This window comes from Electrophorus electricus, chromosome 5, assembly GCF_041902795.1.
Source record: "Electrophorus electricus isolate QZ-2024a chromosome 5, ASM4190279v1, whole genome shotgun sequence".
In the NCBI taxonomy this organism is placed as follows: domain Eukaryota; kingdom Metazoa; phylum Chordata; class Actinopteri; order Gymnotiformes; family Gymnotidae; genus Electrophorus; species Electrophorus electricus.
In genome coordinates, this window is record NC_137501.1 from 26,433,064 (window position 1) to 26,450,365 (window position 17,302).

The 17,302-nt window shown below is 39.1% G+C and overlaps 1 long non-coding RNA gene across 2 annotated transcripts; it reads right to left on the reverse strand.

The window, feature by feature from the left end:
* Window positions 1–301: 301 nt before the first annotated feature.
* LOC113585488 (uncharacterized) lies at window positions 302–2,986 on the reverse strand. Of its 2 annotated transcripts, none has more exons than XR_004776492.2 (4): window positions 2,771–2,986; window positions 1,250–1,359; window positions 983–1,076; window positions 302–674 (listed from the first exon to the last, which is right to left on the reverse strand). It is a non-coding gene; the product is annotated as an uncharacterized LOC113585488 (long non-coding RNA). The 2 variants fall into 2 exon arrangements; XR_004776491.2 differs by lacking the exon at window positions 2,771–2,986 and adding an exon at window positions 1,467–2,757.
* Between the last annotated feature and the right edge of the window lie 14,316 nt (window positions 2,987–17,302).

The following is a 17,302-nucleotide window of genomic DNA, read 5'->3' on the forward strand; positions in this document are numbered from 1 at the left end:
CAGTATGCGAAATGGGAAACAATGGAGGATGGTACGTGAGGGGTTTTAAAAAGGGAGAGAGTTCATTAGAAGTAGGTGATCGTGATGGTTGATAAGTGTGTGATTGTGAACCGAGCAGTGGTCGTGGTAGGTGATTTGTGCGGATATGTGTGTACGTGTCTGTGTGCTCGTTCCTGGTTGGGTGCGGACCAGAATCTAACAACTTGTTTCCACTATGTGTCTTTGCTGTTATTGAAAAAGGCCAGTTGAAATAAGACCAGACAGTTATGGACTGTAATTAAAATGAAACTACATGATGATATTGGAGCTATATAACATCCTTCTTTAATATAGTATTCTCTAAAATAATGTAAATACATTGAATATATGAATAAAAGTGTAGTAAAATTATCTAGTGTTGTACTTTATTATTTTCAAAGCAGGACCTTAGTTATTTAAAGCCAATGAACTGTGTCAAATCAATTTCCCCTATTACGATTGAACGTTTACTATTACTATTACTACTAGTCTGCACAACACGTTTTCAAGCGTTCAATGCTAAGATTTAGCATTATCTAATTCAAATCTACAGCTTAGGAAGAGTGCTATATTACACACAGTGATCATTGTGAGTTTACTCTGTAGTGGATCTGATGCTTCTTTATAGTGAAGTGCCTGGTGCTTCTATGTAGAACCTGAATAAAGGAAAACATAGACAAAGACTTTATTAAGACTAAAACAATGAAACAACAGCACATTGGCCATCCAGTGCAATTCTCACTAGGCTGGACTTCTTGACATAGATGTAAAATCTAATAATACTAAGGAGAACTTAAAGGATTCATTTACATTTAAATTAAAAACTTAAAAAATTACATGCTAGTACACCTGCTTCATTATGACTAGTAGAGTTGAGAAAAGGAAAAGCACAGTTCATGCTGGGGTTAGTAAAGTTCCTGTGCCTAAAACAAAATAAATCAAAAGAAGCAGTGCAATTACTTACACAGATCTTCAGGAAAAAGAAGATTTGTAAGGGTATTTTTATGCTCATACTGCAACAACCGGCATTCAGCTTGCTGATTTTTTGATGATCTCATCTGTTTTTATGAAGGAAAACATAGGAAAATGGAGTAATCAGCAACAGAAAAACATCTGCCTAAGTGAGTTTATATCTATTCTTATAACTTCATGACAGACTGCATTTAATATTTAAATACAAATGAAAGCTACAAAGCATTGCAACCTTAAGTCTGCTTTGCTGAGAACTTACCCATCTATGGTGTCTGCTTTATAAAAACTGACCAGAACCATTTCTTGGTCTCAACATGCAAATGCAGTGATTTCCATGAAGCGTACTGCCCTGGCAAGGTCTGGTGAAGTCTTCCAGTCAATAAAGGAATATTGTAAAAGGATATTGATGAAACATGTAAATGTATTTATTTATTTGATATTTATTTTTATTAGTGAAAGACAGAAGATGCACTAACCAGTGGAGGCTGCTAAAAAATGTACTAGGTACGACTATTGTCATTTTCTGCAATCATTCCAATACAACTTAACACATACTATTAGGGGTCTGTGAAGTAGCCAGTCATTATTTAATTTGCATTAAAAATCAACAGAATAATAAATGACAATTATCTCTAGTTGCAGCTCTAATTTGTTCTGATAGAAGGAACAGTATGCATAATTACAAAAATATTTGAATCTTTCGTTTACTGTAAAAGAAGGCTTGCATTTTAAAAGTTAATGCAGTGGCCTTTTATTATCTAGCTATACATTGGGTATCAAAAATGACACATTACAACTGCTTAAACTTCATAACTGGAAAGCGAGCTCAACATAGTTCAGTTCGCCAGAACCACCACTAAAACACACAGCTAGTTAGCTAGCTAGCTAACGTTCAAAAGCTACTAGCTAAACAAGATAGCGAGCTAACAGTTAGCGAATGCTCGCCAGTTCAATTCACTAGAACCACTAAACTAAACCACCAAGTTAGCCAGAGAACCAAGTTAACGTTAGCTAAAAGTTAACTAGCACTAGCGAAACCTAGGTTTCACTATCTTAACTAATTCATTGGTACTATAAATGAAAAACTAACACAAAATACACAGTACACAACTTGACTAGCTAGCTACGCGGCCACCTCAGGAAGCTCCCCAGTAACGTGCAGTTCACCAAAGTTCTCTTGGGTATATAAATGAAGCGCCATTAGGCTTCAGATTCGAGGACGCTGATTGGCTACATTTATGTTGCTGTGTGCGTGTCTGGTGTCAGCAACTGTCAGGAAGTGAGCAATTGTAAGTAGCAAGTGAAATTGCAGTTTCACACAATGTTTAGCATGACTAACGCCTAAACATTAAAAAAATAAAATAAAATTAAAATTATATATTAGGGGTGGGACTCGATTAAAAAAATTAATCTAATTATTAGAAGCTTTGTAATTAATTAATCGAATTAATTAATCTTCACAATAACCTGTTTTACTTCCCTTTCCTCATCATACAGCTGCTGGAGCTTTTTCGACATTGCCTTTCTGGACGGCAGTTCTTAACTTGCATCAGATGACGCAATTTGCAGCGTCTCTTGTAACCCTTTATCTTCGACCAGAGAGCGGTCTACAGTCCACAGCAATCCATCTCGCCCGTGAATTGGTCAATTTGTCTGACGTGGACTTTGACATTTTGTTTCTGAATGTGAACCCCGACATGTGGTCGAGTGTTGACTGGCGACACTGTTTGTTCGTACTAGGAATACTATCACATTTAGCAGCTAAGTTAACATTACTGACCTGCGCGCTATATCCAACATGTTTTGCGTTGAGGGGGTAACGAAGTGTGGAAGTGCTCCTGTGATAAGCAAACTCCTTCCTGCCTAAAGTGCAAATAACAACATTTTTGTTTGTACTTCCATCTGGAAGTTTCTTGTATTTAAATTTCCCATCCACCAGCGTAACCTCTTCCGTCACATCCATCATGCTCATCACATTGTGCGTCAATATAATCTGTATGCCTGGAACTGGCACTGAGAAACGTTCCACGGTGCAAAAGTGTGATTAATTAATCGAAATTAACGCGTTAAAGTCCCACCCCTAATATATATATATATATATATATATATATATATATATATATATATATATATATATATATATATATATATATATTAGCTGTATACGATCAATATTCAATTTTTATGTTAACTGTGTGTGTTAATATTAGGCTAGTAATATCCTGTGATTTACTCTACTATCTAGCAGGCTTTCGAATCTTCTTAAATGATCATTTAAGATGTCTGTGTACTAACAAAAACTAAAAGAAGACGTGAGCATGTATTTTGCATTTTAATTAGACAGCATCCACCAGTTATCACAGACCCCATTAAAGATTAATTTCAGTGGCTTGTGTAAAACATCATACCACCAATTATGAATATCTAATCTGCATAACCACTAAACAAAAGCTTGTAATGTGTCAGGACAGTGATCATATATATTAGTCAACATGATGATACACATTGCTGGCTTTGCCTCGGTGTAAAATGGTCATTCTTTAATTGTCATTTTCAGGTTCATGCCTCTGTGAAACACTTGTCTGAGACCATTGAGGCATACCAGTGGACTAAGTGCAGCAACTTTTATTGCCCTCTGTGTCTGTTTGTTTGTTTGTTTGTTTGTTTGTTTGTTTTCGGTGACCACGGTTTTATCACGGATAGGTATGTGATACAGAATGGAAGACCGACCTATTCATGCTCTGCATTCTTGCATATTTATTTATACATAACGCAGCCTTAAAATCGTGGGATGAAAACCCCATTTAACTTAATTTGGGCTGTTTTACAGCCAGAGTAAAATAAATAACATTCTCCTTTTAATGTTACATTTCTTTAAATGATAAAAATCTAAACTATGTTAGTGTTTTAGTTAGCTGCAAAAATGCTCCCATTTTGAAATTTGTATTTCAAATGTCACAAGAAAACTTTATTTACATATCTCTACCTATTCAGCCTATAGAAGTTTAGCACACCCACTTAAGTTGCCTTTCTCAGGCATCTCAGCTGAGTACCTTTTGATTGAAGCGCAATACAGGGCAACCAATCATAAAGGAGCTCATTTATCTTACATCCGTCTTAAAGGTGCAGTAGCAACAGGTGCCTGTTGAATTCCAAGCGATATCTATAGAGGTTGGAAATTGGTTGTGTAAAAATGAATTGTGATTGTTAAGTCACATAGATGTAAGTGGACATGAAGGGAAAAAATAGTGTGGGTGCCAAGTATGGTGATTGTATCTTAAAAGTTGTAGGAAATGTTACATTCAGAATGTTTGTGAGACAAAAAAATAAGATATAATTACTATCCATGGTTTAATTGACTGTGTTGCAGACAACATAGGCAGGGATTAGACTGAAAAATGTCAGAGTATTCTTAATGCTGTTTATTGCTGTTGTCAGAGGTTATGAAGCCATATCCTCCCTAGCAAGTACGGCTTCTGCTTCTAACAGTTTGGCTACCTGCAAACACAAGTACCGTGTTGAGCAATATTTAATTACATCTACTTGAAATGCATATTTCATTGCATTGTTATTATTTATGGAAAACAAGTTTTAGGATTGCTCTGCTCCACTGCAGACTTTCACACTCTAGCAAACATGGCTTCCACCTCCTCAATACAGTTATCCCACTCCAGTTCCACTTGTAGTTATGAGTAGAAATATTGTTGAACAGTATTTAAATACATTTAATTGAAATATGACTTTAATTACATTTTGATACATTTGTAATTTATAGTTTGTATTGGACTGGAATGGAAACAAATACAATTTTTATCGCATAGCTGTTATCACATAGCCTGCAGGCCTAATGATGTAAAAATGTGCCCCCAAACATCAAATGTTCAACAGAAATAACAGGACCTGACACACTAAGGTACCGTAGACCCATTCAAATTGTGCTATTGGAATAATAAATTCCAATGCATTCAGTCATTTTAGCTAGTGTTGATTTTGATTCTAGCCACAATTATAGTAATAATCTGTTACAACTCAGCATGCAATGTCACTGAACAGTCGACTGTTAATTCTATAGTAATGAGAATGTAAAAAAAACCAAAAAAACACCAACATTATTTTTTTCCTGTAACTGACAAAGATTGCATATGCTAAATGTATGTGTCCTAAATATTTTCTAAATACACTTACATTAGTGTTTTTAATTAATTTCTCGAACATTTGTTGAAATGCATTTATAATTTATATTCAGAGACCTTTCAGTGTACTTAAGTACAAGCATTAAATTAGCATCACTGTTCACCATAGCTGTTTTTCCCCTTTTTGTGGCTTTTGTCCCTTGCCTCAGTATGGCTTTAAATCTTTTGTCTTGGTTCTACTTTACATACTATGGCTGATTCAGTTCTCTCAGAAGTCACGTCATTCTTCATTAAATACTTTGTTCTAGTATCTGTTTAAAAAGTAACAGAAAATGTCTTATTAGCGTGGTGCGTGCGCACGCGCACACACACACACATACACACACACACACACACACACACACACACATACACACACACACACACACACACACACACATACACATACACACACATACACACACATACACACACACACACACACACACACACACACACACACACACGGAGAGACAGACAGACAGACAGAGACAGTTCATCCAAGTGGTGGCTGTGGTCAGAATTTACCCTTAAAGAAGTCATCATCTGAGGTGGTGTTCCTTCTCTTAACACCCTTCTGACAACAGCAAGTGAACAATAGCACAAGCTGCGTGAATATTCTGGCAGGGATCTGGGCTCGTGTCTTTTCCGTCTTCTTTTTCCTATATTTACCAAATATCCCGTGCTTTTCCTTTTCATATTTCTCAGAAGGAACCGGTTCCTTGCGTCTTGGTTTACAACAGTAACTACTGGACTGACCCATAATAAATTTTGTTTGAAAATCCAAGTGTAACTGTCCCTACTTGATAACAGAAGAGATTGTTTGTCTAAAACAGAAATGTGATCTGTAGACTAAAAATGGTTTACAGAAATTGCTCATTTGAAGAATCTGTTGGTTGGCTACATCATAATCGCATAATTGATGTGGATGCATTATGAGGTCTCACCAACTTTAAAGAGAAAATGATTAGCAAATGTAGTTGCTAGTGATTGTCTAGTGATTGCAAGGCACAACAACCAAGTGACAAGCAAGTTTTTAGGTTATAGTTTTATCACAGGTACCTACCTGTGTGATACAGAATGAAAGACTGAACTATTCGTGCTCTGCATTCTTGCGTATTTATTTATGCTAGGCTGTATATAATGCAGCCTTAAAAACATGGAACAAAAATCCCCATGTAACACAGTTCAGTTTCTGTCTAAATACCTGGCTAGCTAGCTAGTTATTTTACAATCCCATTTAACACATGTATCGCTGCGAATGTCCTGAACACAACACGCTGTACCTAATCCCCATAAATGACCTTTAAAAGTCGTTCTTACTGTAGGCCTGTTATAAACAACATGGCGGAAATTAAAATAAAGATACTTGAGTTAGACAGTGGACACAGATTGTTAATAAATGAAGTAAATGAAACTGGATGGACTGCTTATTTATGTAACAACACAACATGTATAGTGACGAGGATGTTTCACACATATACACTCTTAAGTGATGCTAACCTCAATATCCATATTTCACATTGTTACTGTAACACTATAGATGGACAGGATTATGTCCGGCATTGACACACGTCCCCTGCGCTGACCAGTACCACCAGAAACCACAACACATGTGGAGACGTAATCCTCTTTAACTTCTTGTCCTTCCTCCACGCATACACACTCAAAACTCCAGTTTAGAGTGGTTAATGCCACTTACGCCAGCACACTACCGGTTTGTCCACCTGTAGTCGGAGATGCACAGACCTGTTGGCGCGTATGCGTAACTCGGAGCAGGTACTGCTGCTGGTTATACTGCTGCTTATTGTCACTCTCTCATGAGCACAAGCCCTCATCTACTTTAACAAGGCTAAGTCACTGATAATGTAATAACAAACATGTTTGACAAAATACTAGGTCATGGATTGCAGTCTGAAGTACTTCTGACCTGCTGAGAGTTAGCCTGATTTGATTTAGTCTGTTCCTAACCTTTTTTTTAGTATGTTATGTAAAAGCTCATGGAAATATTTCAGATGTAACATACATGTAACTGATCATTTTCACTGAGAGAGACTGGTAGCTACAGGATTACATGAAGCTACAATCAGAAATCATTTCTAGTCACTGAGCATTATTGTTGTGAATAATTAGAATTTTAATTAATTCATGTTTTTTTAATTATGTAAATAAGTTGTAATCTTGGAAGACAGTTTGTATTCTGTTTCTATATGACAGTTATATATTTGTTTGTTTGTTTTCTTAATGTAAATAACAATCGTGATCTTATAGTTTGTTTTCTAACTGTGTTTCCAAATTTCCGTTGACTGCTGTATGCCTAATTGTAGCATTTAGCCCCTCATTTCGTCTCTAATTTTTGACATGTACTCTTGACATGAGTCTTGCATAAGTGGAAAGTTGATCAGCCCCCGTTTAAAAATGGTGAGCTTTTACTGTCACGTTAATAACATCATGCACATGCACACATAATGCTTCAACTGTTCTGCACTTTAAATATCTTCTGCACATTATGGAGGGTGTACATAGTTACTAGTTCACCTTCATGCAAAAGGGTTGTCTTAGGTTTCTGCATGCTAATGCAGTAAAGACTAATGCACATTTGGAATCCTTTCTTTTGCTGAGATGTTACCAGCTCACATGATACTCAAAAATGAACACAATCATTGAAATGCGGATATCATTGGGTACAGGGGTGCCTAGCCATGTCATGAATAACTGAATATAAAAGGCTGAACAATCGACTATAAGCAATTGCATATTTCATTAGGTTTTTTTTTTTAAGAGGCTGTAGAAATTTCAGGATCTCAGGCAGGGGCACATTAATATATATGAGTGGCTATGCCACACCCACTGAAATAAAAGCTGAGGATGTCATTGCAGAGGAAGGAGGAGCCAGAGCAGAATATTACAGAATATTACATTGCTTGAATAGTGGTTCTGTCTGCCCTGGGGGTATTATTCAAACCCAAAAGCTGAAAGGATGGGGAGAGAGAGAGAGAGCGCGAGCATGTGTGAACATAGTCTTGTCACGGTATGGCCCCTTCCCCCAAACGTCTCCCCGTGTGTGTTTGTGTGTGTTCATCCGTGTGGCCACGCCCCCACGTGTTTCACACCTGCTGCTTATTGTGTTGTTAATGTGTGCATATATAAATCCTTTATGTAAACATTAACGTTGCCAGTGTTTGATCCCATGATAGCCTTAGTGCTATGTTGTCTTCCGTGTCTCTAAATAAACATCCTTGTATGTATCACAGCTCCTCTTCTGCATCTTGCCAAGCCTCCCTGCGTTACAGAAACACTGACCGCGGAAGGATGCCAGGGAAGAGGAGCAAGAAGAAGAAGAAGAAAGGGAAGAAGGCGTGTAATCGTTCCTCTCCAGCCCTAGTGGGGAAACCCCCCAAGTTCTTGAGAACTCTTCACACCGGTACAACAGCGAAGAGTGCTCCTGGAAAATTTTGGGGAGGCCCTGAGTGTAGTATGGGGTTGGACTCGGCAGAATACTACAGACCCTCGACGAAGTACCGGAACGGGTATGATGGTGACCGGTTTTCGGGGTCAGACTCCGTGGGGTCCTACTATCTGTACTGGGACTACCGGGAGGACTAGGGCGGGTATGAGTAGAGTGAGGAGTGTCAGGACATCAGCCTCCGGTCAGACTTGGAGGTCGACCGTTTGGAGAATCCCGTGAAGGAGATAGAGGATGCCCTCCAAGAGGATTCCCCTTCTGTGATGGGCATGTGGTCAGCAGATTCGGAGAGCGACAAACCTCCAGCGCCCAAGGCTCCACCCAAGGCACGTCGCACTAGAATCAACAAGCTGCCCCACGTGACTCACAGAGAGGTGGCCCCGTCATCTTCTGAGGACACTCCCTCACCTGCTGCACACAGCTGCAGGGCTCGTGTGCCTGTGCGCAATCCTCAAAGAGGAAAAAGGAGGTGACACCAGTGCCCGTCCTAGAGGCAGGCAAAACCTCTGGTGCGCTTCCTAAGGTGGGTGCCCCAAAGCCAGAGAAGCCACCTCCACCCAACTCGGTGAAGGGTGATCCCCACAGCAGAGTCGGACTCCGACCCAGCCGACGACTGGGAGACAGGCTGGTGCTCCTGCCAGCTTCCCTGGATTTAATCATAACCCATTGTTTAATTATGTGCATGTACCTATCCCGGTCACTGTGCTGGTCCCAGTCACATTTAATGAGTGCGTCACTTTGTCTCCCTTTGTGTCTGTGCCTGTGCCTGTGTGAGTATATAAGTCCTTTGTGCAAACTTTAACGTTGTCATTGTTTGATCCCACGATAGCCTTAGTGCAACGTTGTCTTCCACTTCTCTAAATAAACTGCCAAGCCTCCCCGCATTACAATTCTGAACACGGCACCGTTTTGTCTGTGCATCAGTGTCAATGATGTCTGAACTCTCGCATCCACAAAAGTGTTAGAAGCCAAAATAAAAAAGGGCATTCTGACCCAATCTAGCTCTGACGCAGAAACAGTCTTGTCGAATTATTAGTCATTAAAGCCACATGAAAACAAGTGATGACCCAGCCTGAGCATGGCAAGCGTCTGAGCCCATTATCCTTGCCATAAGCAGCACAACATAGCTTGCTTGGAACGGGAGATGGTCACCGTCTAAATAATACAGTCCAACGCAACGGCTGTAGGGAGTGTGTAGCGAGACTTGATGGACATTCAATCGGTCAGGCTGCATTGTAGGAGTGACTTAGCAATTAGCAATATTTTCCTATGTGGCTATCAAAGTTTTCAGGTAACAATTTTGCCAAGAGTACTCTGTGAGATTTTAGGTTCAGATTTAATTTGATCTTATTACATACTTTTGCAAGGTATGCCATTTTTAGGTACTCATTGCTGCTTCCTGGGACTAAGAAGTTTTAACAGTATTTGGATGAGTAACGAGCAGTAGAAGAGCTTATTTACACACACACACACACACACACACACACACACACACACACACACACACACACACACACACACACACACACACAGGTGTGGGAGGAGGGGCTGTACCTTGACAGTAGTTTTTTTTCTTTTTCTTACACACATCACATTTTTATTACATAAAAGCCAAACATAATGCTTAATAATTATGAATAAGTGAGAGCATATTCTTAGAAAGCCCATGTGTATTCATATTTACTCCACTGTAGGATATGACATTGCAGTGGATCCATATCCATATCCAGACTTAATAGCTGTGTTTTAGATACTCCAGGATATGAATCAAATGTGATAAAAATGTGATGAAAATTCATTCTTACCATTAATGTCCTGGTCATATCTAACGCCAGATTATAAACTTTGATAACACTGGAATTTGCTATATATATATATATATATATATATATATATATGACTTGCTTGCACTCACATCCTGCTTCCTTTTCACCATGTCGTTAGAAAGGACGATGCTGAAGGACACCTTGTATTTGTCACGGAACGCCAAATTTGGACACAGGGAAGATCTGATAGTAAATATTCTGGCAGGGAGAGGCCATGACGGCTTAGGAAAGTTTATAATGAAGGTTAATTACACAATTCCATAAAATATAGATTCAGTTAAAATGATCAAACTTTTAAGTCATTCACTTTTATTTTTATGTAGTTAACCCTTTCTTACCGACTTAGTACAATGACAGGAGTTCATCAGAAACGCTCTCAGTGGCATTTCTGCTTGAATTGGCTTGACTTAGAAATGGTTGGCTAGAAAATTCCTACCATGAGATCACTTTGGACATAGGGAAGATCTGATAGTAAATATTATGACAGGGTGAGGTCATGACTGCTTAGAAAAGTTTATAATGAAGGTCATGAAAGGTCAGTTTTGACTAATAGAAAAAAACGCCATTTAAACTTTCTCTCTTATCAATGTAACTACCAGGGGACAAAGTTGTGGATGCAAGCATAGAATTCATATAGCAAGATCACTATCCAAAGCCACAAAACAAAAGAGTCCAAAATCATCCAAGTCATGATTATGCATAATCCCACTGAGGCTGTATGAAAATCTAAAAAAATAATTCCATAATCATTCCATAATCTGTGCAACAGCAACACAAGAGAAAATAACAGGACAAAACAACCATTATAAACATGACACAAATGAATATTATCAAAAACAATTCTTAAGAAGCAACTTGTTAACTCCATAAAATTGTTTCAAAGTTATTAATGACCGAAATTAAAACGTGACCCCGGAGAACAGAATAATTTCAGGTGATCATGTTTTCTGTGGGTCGGTTTCAGTGTGAATCCACATTAGAATGGGAAAGTCAAGTGGTCTGTTCGAGTGTCATTGCTGTCTGAGGCAAACAGAATGGAAAAGCTCCAGTGGGCAGAAGAGCAGAAAACTAAACAGTGGAACATCATCTTGTCAGATTAATCCAAAATTCTGTTGCACTATGATGACGGGAGGGTAAGAATTTGGCACAAGCAGCATGAATTAACGAGTCCTTCCTGTCAGGTGTCAACAGTTCAAGCTGGTAGAGGTGGCATAAAGGTGTGAGGAATGTTTTCATGGCACACCCTGGGTCCTCTGAAATCAGTAGATGTTTGAACAGTAGGGCTGTTACATGTGCAGGTTTGCAGTTAAATTCAGTGAAGTAAAACACTTTAGGTTATTGCAAACAACAAGCGGATCAACAAACTCAAATATCAGAACTAGGGCAATGTCTCGGAGAACTCACCTCCCGGCTGCACATGACTCCTCCTTCACAGTCCATTCCCACGCCGGCACCTAGTACCGCTGCGACCAGTATTCAACCGACCTTCCCCGTGAGTAAACTTGGAAAAATATGATGGCTCCCCAGACAAATGTTGAGGTTTCCTGCTATAATGTTCATTATACTTCAATAGCCTTACATCCCTTACCTCTCGTCTCTCAGACAAAGCTCTGGATTGGGTGATTGCAATCTGAGATAATGTACAAACAGCATCGTATGACGATTTTATCGCTCAGTTCGCTCAGGCAGTATTCCCCAATCCACATGAGGGAAGAACCTGCGGGAAGATATTCATCAAGTTACGCCAAGGCAATCGTTCTGTGTCCGACTACTCAAGAGAGTTCCGTACTGTCGCTGCGGGTAGTGGATGGAATGAGGCGGCATCGATTGTCACTTTCCGGACCGGCCTCAATTCAAAGGTCCTACATGAGCTAACTTTCTGAGACGATAAGCTAGATTTGAATCAGCTGATAGCCCTACCCATTCGTCTGGATCGTTTCATTCAAGAACGAAACTTCATAGAGCTAGCAGTTCTCGCCCTGCCTGTCCCTCTCCCAGTGATGGACGAGAGAATACAGTGGAATGTATGCAATTCATCATGCTTAACCGAAGAGGAGAGGTCTGTGCCTTTACTGCGGATCCTCAGGACATGTTGTCTGGGATTGTCGACTTAAACTCAATCGAGCCTCATTGATAAGCCATAGAAGGAACATGCAGCCCATGTCAGCATAAAACAAGGTATAGATCTTGCCCCCAAGTAAGATGATAACTAAGTCATTATTAACTTTTATTAATGTCTTTCAGGCCTTCATCAACGATATCCTGCGTGAATACATTGGAAAATTCATCATTGCTTATATTGATGACATCCTCATCTATTCCCCCCGATAGTAAAATCCACGTACAGCACATACGAGCGGTATTGCAGACTCTTCTGGAGAACGGGTTATATGTTATGGGGGAGAAATGTGAGTTCCACCTTCCAACTACAACTGTTCTGGGATATGTGATCAGCCACGGTGGAATCACTATGGATGATAAGAAGATCGAAGCAACCATCCAGTGGCCCGTTCCTGTTATCATTAAAAAACTACAGAGCTTCTTGGGATTTGCAAACTTTTACCGACGCTTCATAAGGAATTTTAGCAGCATTGCAGCTCTTCTCACAACCCTCCTAAAGGGAGCAACAACTAAGCTACTTTGGACTCGGGAGGCAGATCAAGCATTCAGGAGATTGAAAGAAGCTTTTACCATGGCTCCTGTACTTCAAAATCCCAATCATTCCATTCTGTTTGCCATGGAAGTTGATGTTTCTAACATTGGGGTTAGAGCGGTACTTTCAAAACAGTACGATAAGACCAAATTACACCTAGTGGCTTATTTCTCCGGTAAACTGTCCCTGGCAGAACAAAAGTATGGGATAGGTGAGCATGAACTTTTGGCCTTTAAACTGGTCTTAGAGCAGTGGAGGCATTGGTTAGAGGGGGCTAATCATCCTTTCTTAGTCATCACGGACCAAGGGAATCTGTAGTACATACATACAGCTAAACAACTAAACCCACGTCAAGCCCGCTGGTCTCTGTTCTTTTTGAGGTTTGATTTAAGATCATGTATCATCCTGGGACCTGCAATACTAAAGTCAATGCCTTGTCCTGCATTTTTTGGAGACAGAAAAGGAATTTTGTAAAAAGGAAACTATCCTTCCTAGCTGGATACACCTGTCTTCTATATGATAGGAGATAGACAATAAAATAGAGCAAGCCATGCAAGACACAGTCATCCCAACAGAATGTCCGTCAGGAAAACAATGTGTACACACCTTCTGCTGTGACCATCTATTTATGTGGGCTCATTCCTCCAGGTTTCAGGGCATCCTGGGGAAACACGTACTTGACACCTTCTAGCTAACCGGTAATGGTGGGAAACTATGACAACCTGGTGACAGAGTGTGGCTCTTCCGCAAGCCGGGGTAGTGTTGCAAGTTAGGTACCAAATATATTGGTCCATATGAAATCACAAAGCGCATTACCTGCTCACTTTCAAGTTTCAAGGTCTTTCCATGTGTCCCTTCTTAAGCCTGTAGTTCCAAGGCCTTTGGATGAGGTGTCTCCTGAAGTTACTCCTCCTTAACCGATTGACTATGACGGCACTCCGATTTATGCAGTACGCATATTTTGGATTATCTTTCTGTGTACCAAATCCTCACTTTGTATATCTCGTTTCTGATTTTTGTGTACCCCTATTGGATTCTTCTGCCTGGATTTTGGATGGTCTTTCTGTTTCTACATTCAAGTTACTCCATTCCTTGTTAGTTTTGTGACCTGCTACGTGTTACCACAATAAAGCCATATCGTTTATCCGCAAGCATCTGATTTTTGCCTGGCCCATTACACATAATGGAAAAAAACACTGTTCTTAAAACCCTTTTCTCTGTTTTGTTGTTGAGTTAGAGAAGTAATGTTGTACTTTTATTTTGTTTTTCTTTTTTATTTAGGGTTTTGATAAACCACCAGTGTGCCACCACTTGTTTTAACACATCTGAAGCTAATTCATCAGTTGTGCTCAAATAACTACTCATTTCAATGTTGTATGACAGTTTCCTGAACCTGAAGTAATATATAATTTGCGTTGGTCAAATCAACACTCGATGCCCAATGACCAAACTGCTGAGGACAAAGCCTCATTAGATAGGTGGGGCAAATTTCCTTTTTTGGGGGGTTCAATTACTAGAAATACTGAAGGTTTAAAAATCAGAGAGTTTCTAAAGCTAGTGGTGAGTTCATGTGCTTGTTTTTCTTTTTTGAATGTGTAAATTAAGTGGAACAAGGATCTCCAGCTCCACTTGTTAATTAGCTGACTCCGGCATGTTAGATTGTGTTGGAACTGAACCCTGCAGGAAGGAGTAGGGAAGAGCAGGAATCCTAGGTTCAGATTATCCACATCTCTCATGCCTCCACTAACAGCCATGTTAAACTCATTGCATTACCAAACCTATAGTGCAATGCAAAATTCACACATTTCCAATTAAGTATGGATGTTTTAACAATGTTTAAAACTTCATTACATGCCAGCTGTGCAAGTTTGTGCTTTGTATTAGTTGCTTTCATTGTTGCAGGTAAACCAATGAAAGGCCTTGTGTGCAGAAGTGGGGGTGGGACTTCTGCTTTAAAAGTGGACCTCCTGCAGAAGTGGAGCAGAGCTGATCTGGGGCATGCTGGAGTGTTGTATAGTTAAGGCATCTTGCAAATGTGTGTGAATGCTACTGTTGTTGAGTATTACTTATGGGATTGCTGTTAGGTTTTTCCTATCTATCGATGTGGACAAGTAAGGTAACATGGTCACAGGCAATTTCAACGTATAGATGTGGTAGATCGGGGTGGGTGCCACTTTGTAGCATGGTTAATCAGGAAAGGTATATGGTAGGCAAGGGATGCTGTTTTATTATCTTCATTTCTTTGGCATCGTCCACAATGTCCACCCGTACTTCTTAACCACTCACAAAATTTGTTCTTATTCCTTGAACCATGCACTCTCATCATTGATGTTTTTATTGTTACAAGTAAATCAATATAAATGCAGATGTTACTGGTGTCAGTCTCATCCTAGGCTACTTTACATCCACACACTCCTCTTAAGACTGTTACATCCCTGTTGTCTTGCCATCAAATGGGAGCATGTAACATTCATATAGGCTTTTGGTTACTCTGCTTAACATTCTACCTCTCTTTATAACCAACCATCTGTCCACCTGTTGTCCATCTGTCTACCTGTCATCCACCAGACATTCACAAGAATCTGAAATTTAATAGTTAGTAAAAAATCTGGAAATTGCAATGCTTTGTTTCCTGATGCCACTCAAAAACAGAGGTGGAGCTTCCTCTACAAATACCACAAATATGCAGCTCCAACTCATGAACACATGGGCAGAATGACAGCAAACTTTATACACATGTACCTCAAGGGGGTCTGGGATAGGGCAAAACATTTGTTGCACCTGCATTACTTGGCGCTGCTATAGTATAAGAAAGTGACCCACACATCAAAATACATAATCTGGCACATTGCCTATAAGTGTAACATCTGAAAAATAGCCAATGTCATCAGCCAATCAGCTTTAAGCGCACTTTTGACAAACTTAGCATTGATTGGCCAATCGACATGAAACTTGAATGGTTTGTGCAGGTACATACTCTACTCTAATGTATTAAAGTTTTATATGAATTTGCCACTGGGAGGCACTACTTATATTTTCAAACATGTAAATTGGTCTGTGTCATTTATTTACAAACATGTCTGCCTGATCTTGGCAAATAATGTGGCTCAATAAATCTGGCAACTCTGCCTTTTCAATAGTTGTTCTAAACATTACAGTTTTTGCACATTTCACCATTATTTAAAACCATTGCTTTTTGAACTAGTCCTAGGCATTTTGCTCAGTTGCCTCAAAACTGGTCTCATTGTAATCTTTGGACACTCAAAGTAAATAATTTTTTTTTTAAAGTCAGTTTTAGTACAGTGGGGATGCTGCATGTGAGTCTATCAATGTGGCTGGAGGTATTGTATTGCATTAAACTGTTCTAGGCATCATAGGATTTTGACTAAACTTGGCAGATCATTATAGTTTGACAACCTGAGGAGGCATACTAAGTTTGGGGCAAATCAGCCTCTGGCACTAACTACAATGGTCAATTAGTTGAAAACAAGGCAAAACTAATATCTCTTGTTTTTTTACAATAGAAAAAAAAATCACAAAACAATGAAAAACACATAAGGGTAGCAAACATTTATATATGTCAATTTCTAAATTATACAAGTAATCAGATACATCAATTAAGTTCTATTTACACCACACCATAAAAAATCACAACACTTAGTTCAGCCATCAGTCAACTTCACATATGTGTCAACATCTTGTTAGAACCTGACAGAAATCTGACTGGTATGAGTCAGTCTCATTCAATCATTTACTGGAATTTAATGCCATACACTAACTGTAGTTGCATTGGATGCCCATCTTGTGGTCATATTATATAATAAGGGCAGGCTATTATAGCAGAAGGTTTAAACCTAATGTAATAGTATGGAATTCATTTCCAGTAAGTGTTCCACTGAGTCATATTGATATTCATATTCATATTGATAGTCATATCAATCAGACTTAGTTGAGGGCTTCAAATTAATTTTATGGACATTGTTATACAGTCCTGAGTTTTTTATACTATCCCTAGCTTTTTATATTAGATGCAAAATTCAGGATGCGCATTTTAAACACACTGACTTCTCTTTAAAATTGATAAAATGGAATTATTTTTATCGACTCAACACATTCCATATAGGAGGAAGAACATTTTATTCAGGTGGGCAGCCTACATACTTATGGTTTCCTGTCTTGCACTTTTCTGTCTGGA